Source organism: Ictalurus punctatus, chromosome 3 (assembly GCF_001660625.3).
Source record: "Ictalurus punctatus breed USDA103 chromosome 3, Coco_2.0, whole genome shotgun sequence".
NCBI classification, from domain to species: domain Eukaryota; kingdom Metazoa; phylum Chordata; class Actinopteri; order Siluriformes; family Ictaluridae; genus Ictalurus; species Ictalurus punctatus.
Genome location: NC_030418.2, coordinates 8297215 through 8307760, shown reverse-complemented (window position 1 = coordinate 8307760; position 10546 = coordinate 8297215).

Genomic DNA, 10546 nt, shown 5'->3' with positions numbered 1-10546 from the left:
TACTGCTGCGGATATTAAGTCAAACCATTTTGTTCAAACTTCAGCATGACCCATAGAGAAGCAGAAACCTATGGCACCTTATGAATACCATGTGAAGGATTACGTTGACTCGTCCCTTACAGTTACAAAGACGTGTCCTTGTGCAGGATCACCTTCGCACCAGCATCGGACCCCTCTTCTCCCATTTCAACGTATAAGAAAAGGCAAAATGTAATATAAGATGTATTAGAATATATTTATAAAATATAACACATTATGAGGAAGAAACATAAAATATTATTTAACAAGGTCTACCGTTCAGCCCTCTTAACTGTAAGAGCATCATCAGTATTGTACGGCAGTTGGGGAACAGTAGTTAGCTTTCAGATGTCAGATATAAAACAACTTTTTGAGTCACAGTGCCAAACTACTGGTATTATATTCGGATCCTTCTTTTTCAGCATGAAGGACCGGCATTTATTTAATAGACAGATGGTACAGCGATATACTTGGTCAGAGGATTTAGGAATTTCTTTGAGAAAGGTTCACTGTTTTCGTTCTTTTATCATAGCTTCAGTTTGTATACTTACTTTGGTTAGTGACTTAAACTGTTTTATTATGTATGGACCGATTTCATTAACAGGGAACGATGATAGGTGAAGATTAAGTTGGTATGCGTGTACAAAATAAAACTGTCTATATGTATATTTGTCTGCTATGTATCTGTTTAAACACTGCTGTAATGGCGATATAAAGAGAGAGAGATACCCATTTACTAATTCATAGAACCCCTTTCCACCTTTTCAAGTTCGTTATACATTTTTCTTTTCAAGCATCGTGTTCAGACATTGCAAATCATCAGTCTGAAGGTTAAGGGTTACTTAGATTTTTGCTTCTTCAGCATAAAAAAAGTCTAAACATTAATCTTATTATTAAACTCAGAAACAATATAACTGTCTGGTTGTGATCATAATAAAAGGCAACGTGAAAGGTTCCTTAATTCCCATTGAGATTTCTCTATGTTCTAAATGACCTTTCTACAGTATATGCCATTAAGTCCTAGTGTCCAGCCATCATTACAGCACGGGAGAGGAAATCTCGTTCATCAGATGTGCGATGTACGTCTAGACAGTCTGATAACAAACTACACACACAACTTTTATGTTGAGAGAATACAGATTGATCTTTGTTCCCAAATAACATTGGATCAGATCCATAGTTTACAGCATCTGTCCCACGCGTATTTAATCTGTATTACTGAACAAGTTAGAGGAGGAGAAAATGTAGATTTACTGTTCATTGGAACTTTATTGTTTATTTAGATCTGTCTTGATTCATTTTCATATTCAAATTTTTAAAAAATACATTTTATTATTACATCATAAAAAGTCTAATATCTATTAAATATCATATCTATTTAAATACTTATTAAGATTACTGTGCTAGTAAGTGTTCCTTACCAGCTCCTGACTATGGCTATCACAGATAGTTGTGTGTTCATGTAATTTTGTGTAGATCCATGTTGTAGAATTGCGTTTGTTGTCTATGAATGTGATTAATCTCTTATAGGATGCAATAGGGTGTGTTAATTAACCACTAATAAAGTGTTTTAGTTTACTGATTTTCATTCACTCAGCTCAAAAAGGTCATTCGTTATGATATCTGTATTACTACTTTCCACAACGTGTCTTTATCTCCACCACCTTTGAAACAAAGTGATGCACACGTATTGCCTACCCCTATCCTTACTGAGTGTACCTATTCCTTGTGGACAGACTGAACTGCAGGAAAGAACTGTTAACGAGATGAGGTTATGGTCTGAATTACCAAGTGGGGTGGTGTAGTAACTCTGAGAGCTACAGTACATTAATGAGTTTATCTATATTTACTCAAACCCTATACAGGAATAGTAAATTGGTGTATGATTTTATGAAAAGAAAAGTAGGTTCTGTGTGCATAAGAAACAGAGAAAGACCATTTTCTGAAAAGAGTCGCATGGTGAAAATCCATGTTCCTACATTCATACGTTATGTTATGTTACGTTATGTATTTTTAAAAATTTGAATATGAAAATGAATAAGACAGATCTAAATAAACAATAAAGTTCCAATGAACAGTAAATCTACATTTTCTCCTCCTCTAACTTGTTCAGTACTCGTAATACAGATTAAATACGCGTGGGACAGATGCTGTAAACTATGGATCTGATCCAATGTTATTTGGGAACAAAGATCAATCTGTATTCTCTCAACATAAAAGTTGTGTGTGTAGTTTGTTATCAGACTGTCTAGACGTACATCGCACATCTGATGAACGAGATTTCCTCTCCCGTGCTGTAATGATGGCTGGACACTAGGACTTAATGGCATATACTGTAGAAAGGTCATTTAGAACATAGAGAAATCTCAATGGGAATTAAGGAACCTTTCACGTTGCCTTTTATTATGATCACAACCAGACAGTTATATTGTTTCTGAGTTTAATAATAAGATTAATGTTTAGACTTTTTTTATGCTGAAGAAGCAAAAATCTAAGTAACCCTTAACCTTCAGACTGATGATTTGCAATGTCTGAACACGATGCTTGAAAAGAAAAATGTATAACGAACTTGAAAAGGTGGAAAGGGGTTCTATGAATTAGTAAATGGGTATCTCTCTCTCTTTATATCGCCATTACAGCAGTGTTTAAACAGATACATAGCAGACAAATATACATATAGACAGTTTTATTTTGTACACGCATACCAACTTAATCTTCACCTATCATCGTTCCCTGTTAATGAAATCGGTCCATACATAATAAAACAGTTTAAGTCACTAACCAAAGTAAGTATACAAACTGAAGCTATGATAAAAGAACGAAAACAGTGAACCTTTCTCAAAGAAATTCCTAAATCCTCTGACCAAGTATATGGCTGTACCATCTGTCTATTAAATAAATGCCGGTCCTTCATGCTGAAAAAGAAGGATCCGAATATAATACCAGTAGTTTGGCACTGTGACTCAAAAAGTTGTTTTATATCTGACATCTGAAAGCTAACTACTGTTCCCCAACTGCCGTACAATACTGATGATGCTCTTACAGTTAAGAGGGCTGAACGGTAGACCTTGTTAAATAATATTTTATGTTTCTTCCTCATAATGTGTTATATTTTATAAATATATTCTAATACATCTTATATTACATTTTGCCTTTTCTTATACGTTGAAATGGGAGAAGAGGGGTCCGATGCTGGTGCGAAGGTGATCCTGCACAAGGACACGTCTTTGTAACTGTAAGGGACGAGTCAACGTAATCCTTCACATGGTATTCATAAGGTGCCATAGGTTTCTGCTTCTCTATGGGTCATGCTGAAGTTTGAACAAAATGGTTTGACTTAATATCCGCAGCAGTAGTGCACAAGTCATTTCTTCCTAATTTTTTATTAACTTTTATTGTATGCCTAATTGCAATAAAAGTTATTTGCCAGATTCAGATGCTCCTAAACAAATTATTATAAAGTATGAGTTGGTAACTGATCAACAAAGACTGTACTATCATTTCTAATATAATGCAATAAATATGGACCACTATTTTCACTGAAATATTTCAGAGATTTTTTTTTCACTAGTTTACACTAAATGTCTAATATTCTGTTCTGTTGGAAATATGCCTGAACTGTTATCCCCATCCCACCCACCCCCCAGATCAGTAGTGGGTAAAGACAGACTGGTGATCTGATCTATATTATATATACGTGTACCATAGATAACGCCTCTCTGAACGCCATGGTGGGACGTTCCCGAGCTGAAGTACTGTACAAGTCCTAAGCATTAGATCACCCCAATTACTCTTGTATACTCTTTCCATACCGTCGTGATCTTTGCCTGACGAAACCATACACAAACATATTTGACATTTGGGGCCTAATTCTAAAATCACCACATACCAAATGCACAACCGTTTTGTCTTGCTGCCATCACAAAATAAAAATGTTTAAACCATAAGTAACGTAGTCACGGAGGGTGTATATATTTTTCCACACTACATGAAGTTTGGGGATCCTTATAGACTGTGGAACAGAAATGTACTCAGTGTGTCTCCGCCATTTTATTTCATATTGGAGTACAACCATTTTTCTTTTTTACCATTAAGGATGAAACACTTGTTTCTTTTAAAACGTCGTCTTTAAATGTTTTTCTACCTCCTAACTAAACCCTCCGACTTAAGACAGGATCTTTGGAGCTGTTGACGCCCTGCTCAGGGTTAAACAACAACGTATTTACATTACCTTCATTAATAAATTGTCAAACTAACCTCTTGGTTTTTAAAAAAATAAAACATTTTTGGAGCAAAAGTCAGGTCCTCTCTCATTTCAACAGGTCCTCTTGTTGGTGAATACACAGCAATCTTCTAAGGGTATTAGGATTTCTCGGAGCAGACATTGTAACAGATTGTTGCAGAGTTTCTTCTGTGTTTTAACTACGACGTCTTAACCACTATTTTAACACTGAGACACACGACTCCCTTTAATTCGTTAACAAACACATTTGTAAGAATTCTGGTCAGCAAAACCCCCGAAAGAACACCTGTGTCTCTCTCTCTCACACCCACCCCCGCACACCCACATGGTCACCAGAGGTCATAAATGTACTGCTGGGACATGGGATGTCAAAGCATAGACGAAAGCTTATGTATTTAGCGATAGTTCTGTGTAAGTATCCTTGTTGGCGGACCATTTTCTGAAATCTCGTTTATAGTTTAAACAAAATGCACGACTCTTTTAAAACACCGTCTTTAAAAAAAGGTTTTTTCACCCTTAAAATAACCTGGTTAGCAGGTAGGATATGTAATACATATTTTCATTTTCTTCAGACATATTGTCACTTCAGTCTCCACAACGAATAACACCGATGGTTTTGACCTTTCTTTCAGTAAAAGAGAACAACGATATCATACAGCCTTGAAGGACTGTAGAAATGTTTTACACATCACAGTGTTTTTCTCAACAACGTAGCCAATAAACAGTTCAATTATTTCACAAACCTCAGTCTGTTCATTTCTTGACAGAAGGATTACACATAGATCATACACATAGGGAGCTACACATGCATAACATGTCCAAAATTCTAATACATCTACCACATTCAGTCACCAGGTCTAGTATTTTCTGATAGATTAGTTACACAAACTGATAATTACCACAGAAGTAATTTCAGAAACAAAGATTCACTTAAACCACAAATGTACACATTGGTAGGGATCGTTAAACCCTAAAACACACGACTCGTCCCTTGATTCATTAACATAAACACACTGTAAGCAGTCTGGTCAGCAAACCCCCAGGAAACACTCGACTCTCTCTCTCTAACACACCCACACACACGCACGCACACCCCCCACACCCACTACGACGTCTTAACCACTATTTTAACACTGAGACACACGACTCCCTTTAATTCGTTAACAAACACATTTGTAAGAATTCTGGTCAGCAAAACCCCCGAAAGAACACCTGTGTCTCTCTCTCTCACACCCACCCCCCGCACACCCACATGGTCATCAGAGGTCATAAATGTACTGCTGGGACACGGGATGTCAAAGCATAGACGAAAGCTTATGTATTTAGCGACAGTTCTGTGTAAGTATCCTCGTTGGCGGACCATTTTCTGAAATCTTGTTTATAGTTTAAACAAAATGCACGACTCTTTTAAAACACCGTCTTTAAATGTTTTTCTGCCTCCTAACCCTTGAAGGACTGTAGAAATGTTTTACACATCACAGTGTTTTTCTCAACAACGTAGCCAATAAACAGTTCAATTATTTCACAAACCTCAGTCTGCTCATTTCTTGACAGAAGGATTACACATAGATCATACACATAGGGAGCTACACATGCATAACATGTCCAAAATTCTAATACATCTACCACATTCAGTCACCAGGTCTAGTATTTTCTGATAGATTAGTTACACAAACTGATATTTACCACAGAAGTAATTTCAGAAACAAAGATTCACTTAAACCATAAATGTACACATTGGTAGGGATCGTTAAACCCTAAAACACACGACTTGTACCTTGATTCATTAACATAAACACACTGTAAGCAGTCTGGTCAGCAAACCCCCAGGAAACACTCGACTCTCTCTCTCTCTCTCTCTCTCTCTAACACACCCACACACACGCACGCACACCCCCCCACACCCACATACACACACACACCTCAGATGTGTAGGACACTGTGTATAGGCCTACAAGACATTCCCCGGAAATTGTGTCTTCTAGTTTAAACAAAACTCTCGATTCTTTTAAGCAGCATTTTACATCCTAAAGGGTTAGGTTTAGAAGGCATGTAATACGCGCGTTTCTTATAAAACACCGTCTTTAAAACGTTTACCTCCTAAAGGGACCTATTTAGAAGGTATGTAAAAAGTTTTTTTTAATTATTTTTTCTTTTTTACATTTCTTCGGGTATATCAATGTTTTAGAGTATTTATTTCAGTAAAGTTTTATTCAAAGTCATGTCATTTTCTCAAAAAGTGCAATCAATAAAGTTGAATTTATTTCACAAGCTTACATTCTGCTCATTTATGTTCACATTCAACCATCGTGTATTTTCTAACAGCGGAGCTATACAAAACAAACCCCCACAATCTAAATTTAATGTGTGGTTGCAAGATAAAAATTCTAATTTATTGAATTAATTAAATATTTAAAGTTGTACACATTATTTTGATGAGTGGTGTTGACATAATAATGTTGATAATTACATCAACTTAATATTGTGTGTAATTTCTGCGTTAATTGATTTAAAACAAAATTTACGTTGTAGTACATTTACATTTATTCATTTAACAGAGTGTTAGAGGACCTGTAGACTGAACAAATACTAAGTACATTACAATGTGATTATCATTTCACTTACCATTAAATTCTACTAAAGCAATGAATTTGGGGCATGTTCTCAGTTGCGATATGACCGATAGTGGACTCGTGTATAGGCTACACCTGCTAATACATTTGATGGACTATTTTGCACTAGTACACGTAGCTAATGCTAGTCATATTTAGCAGTGTCATTTGAATATCCACTCTTTAGTTTACCGTAGCAGTGGAAAAGAAGGAAAAAGTTTCATTTGACAAATCTGTTCATCTAGAGAGGGCTTTTCAATTGTGCTATAGGAAAGATAAGCATGATTACATTTCTGCTTATTCATGTAAACCTCAACTACATTGTGTAATCTAATTTCATGTATTGATACATTTTTTATTTTATTTTTAAAAATCTTTTGTCATTCGCACGCGTAGCCTTCTAGCTCCACAGCCTTTGGACTGTGGATAGTTCTATGAGAGATAAAAGTAGTAGACACAGAGTGTTTATTTTTTGTCTATATTGTTCATTTCATTCAGTGCTTTAACGTCTATAAATCCTGCAGAGATGTTACGTATGAGATTTGTAATGTAAATCACGCTGGATTTTACTTACTATTGTTATAAAACTTAAAGGCAGTCATTTTTCCTGGATTAAAAGACTGCATTCTACTGCAGACAATCTAAATGGAGAAACGTAATTTTAAAAATGATTGTCAACTTAACAACTTGTGCTCATAATTATGGTAATTTAGTACATAACACTTAAATTCCTTTTAAATAATGTGAAAATAAAGTGCGTTTGTGTGCGTCATATTTTTGTTTGGATGTGGGATACACATGGCCGTACCAGGTATGGTCACGATTTGGATGTGAACCAGATTTAACAAAACTATATATATTCTTATGACCTACCACAGAGAGCTTCATATTCTATGTGAAGAGGAAAATCATGAGTATGCAACTTTTGTCTGTGTGGGGAGGGGTTGGGGAGGGGTTGGGGTGGGGTGGGGGGAACAAATGGTCGTACCAGGTATGGTCACGATTTGGATGTGAACCAGATTTAACAAAACTATATATATTTTTATGTCCTACCACAGAGAGTTTCATATTCTATGTGAAAAGATGTACCAGGTGTGCGCAACGTGTGGGGCGGAAAAACACACATGGCAGCACCATATATGGTCACGAATGGATGTGATCCAGATTTAACATAACTATTCATATTTTTATGATCATGACCTTTGATCTAGATATAGAGAGTTAGAATGTGTATCTTTTTGACCTTTGACCTATACCTGTCAAAACTACGGTTACAATATATACAAACTATCTTCTCTCTTCTGTGGATTGGATCAAAACAGTACAAAGCTTTAAATGAGGCTAGCTCTCCCAAATACAGCAATATACACCTTCCTGAAGATGAATTATAGCTTTTTGTAACAATACTCTAAGATGTAAGCATATTTTATTAACATAATGGGCTTGGCCTGTAAAATAAGCCTATTCAATCATTTGCGTTAAATATTTGCAGGCCACCAGGCATTATTATGAATTTCTACCAGAAGTTACAGACTTCTTATCTGTGATATGGTTGTTTCAATAGAAAAAGCAGTAATTGTTGGAGATGTCAGTATACATTGTGATAATCCACAAGACTTTAGCCGCTGCCATGGGTTGAATTTGGTTACATCCCTATAAGATACTGTATATACTGCTGTTCCACGATGCAGAAAAACTAGTTCATGCCTTTATTACCTCTAGGTAATGCTGTCTGAATGTTCTAGTAGTTGCTTAGACAAGCTCAAGACAAGTGAGAATGTAGCAGCCAAAGTCTTTACTAGAACCACAAAGTATGGCCATATAATGTTTTTTTTATTATTATTTATCCATGCCTCATTGGCACCCAGTAAAATTCCACATTGATTATAAAATACTACTAATGACCTATAAAGCACTGAAGGATCTTGCCCAAAAGTACCTGAGCAGAGTATCATCTGCCATGTCTGATTCGATGAAAAGATGCAGGCTCTTTCTTAGTACCAAGCATAATGAAGACTACAGCAGGTCCTGGGATTTGAACTCACAAATTTCCAATCGGTAGTCCACAGCTTAACCTCTGAGCTACCACTTCTCACCACTATGTCTGGAGACTTTTAGGACACCCTGTAGAATTGAAAAATGAATTGAATTGAAAATCAAAATTTTCCAGTGGAAAATAAAAAGCAATAAAATGGGCTTCCTTCAGAGGTTTCTACGACACTACAGAGCTGTGAAAAAGTATTTCCTGATTTCATCTTCTACTAAATAGTTTTAGATCTTTAAGCGAAAAACAACATACAATAAAGGAAACTTGAGTAACACAATACTGTTTTTTTTTTGTTTTTGTTTTTTTAATTGAAGCAAAAAAATCTATCACCAATGTGGAAAACTAATTTCCCCTTAAACTTAAAATCTGTTTGTACCAACTTTAGCAGCAATAACTGCAACCAAACGCCTCTGATAACTGGAGATCAGTCTTTCACTTACTTCTAGGACTAGGATTTACTTCTGTGCTTTGGATTATTGCCTTGCTGCATAATCCAGTTGCGCTTGAGTTTCAATTTATGGACTGAAGACCGGACATTCTCCTTTAGGATTTTCTGATAGAGAGCAGAATTCATGTTTCCCCTCAATTATTGCAAGTTGCCCAGGCCCTGAAGCAACAAAGCATCCCCACACCATCATACTTCCACCACCAGGCTTGAGCTTAGGTATGATGTTCTTTTTGTGGAATTCTGTGTTTGGTTTACGGCAGATGTAATGGGACCCGTCTTCCAAACAGTTCCACTTTCGACTCATCAATCCACAGAACATTCTCCCAAAATGTTCAGACGAGCCTCAATGTTCTTCTGGGTCAGCAGTGGTTTTCAACTCACTACTCTTCCATTGATGCCATTTTTGCCCAGTGTCTTTCTGATAGTGGAGTCATGACCTTTTTGATGCAAGAGAGGCTTGTAGTTCCTATGATGTTGTCTTTGGCTCTTTTGTGACTTGCTGGATGAGTCGTTGTGGTATTCTTGGAGGAATTTTGGAAGGTCGGTCACTTCTGGGAAGGTTCACTACTGTGCCGTTTTTCTCATTCAGAGATTATGGTCCTTTGGACTGTGAAGTGTGGTCCTTTGGAGTCCCAGAGCCTTTGAAATAGCATTGTGTTACTGGGTAAGACCTTTTAACCAACTTTGTGCTGTTGAAAAAGCTCTATTTAAGTGTTGTTTTGATTGAACAGGGCTGGCAGTAAACAGGCCTGGTTGCATCTAGTCCAGCTGAACCCCATTATGAATGCACTTTCATAGATTAGCAAATGGGAATTAGTAACTATGGGGGTAAATACATTTTCACACAGGCCTGGTTGGTATTGGATAACCTTTTTGCTTCAATAAATGACATAATTTAAAATCTTGTGTTCTAAATTTTGTGTTTACTCAGTTTGCCTTTATCTTAGATTTTGTTTTCATTTCTGGAACAATTTAGTACGAGATATACACAAAAACAGAAGAAATCAAATAGTTTTCCACAGCACTGTATGTCAGCCCATAGAACAGAACAGCAGTGATTTTAAGGTATATCTGAATAGACATTGCCAATATAAATTCTAATACATATATACATACATACATACATACATACATACATACATACATGTATATACACACATACATATACACACACACAC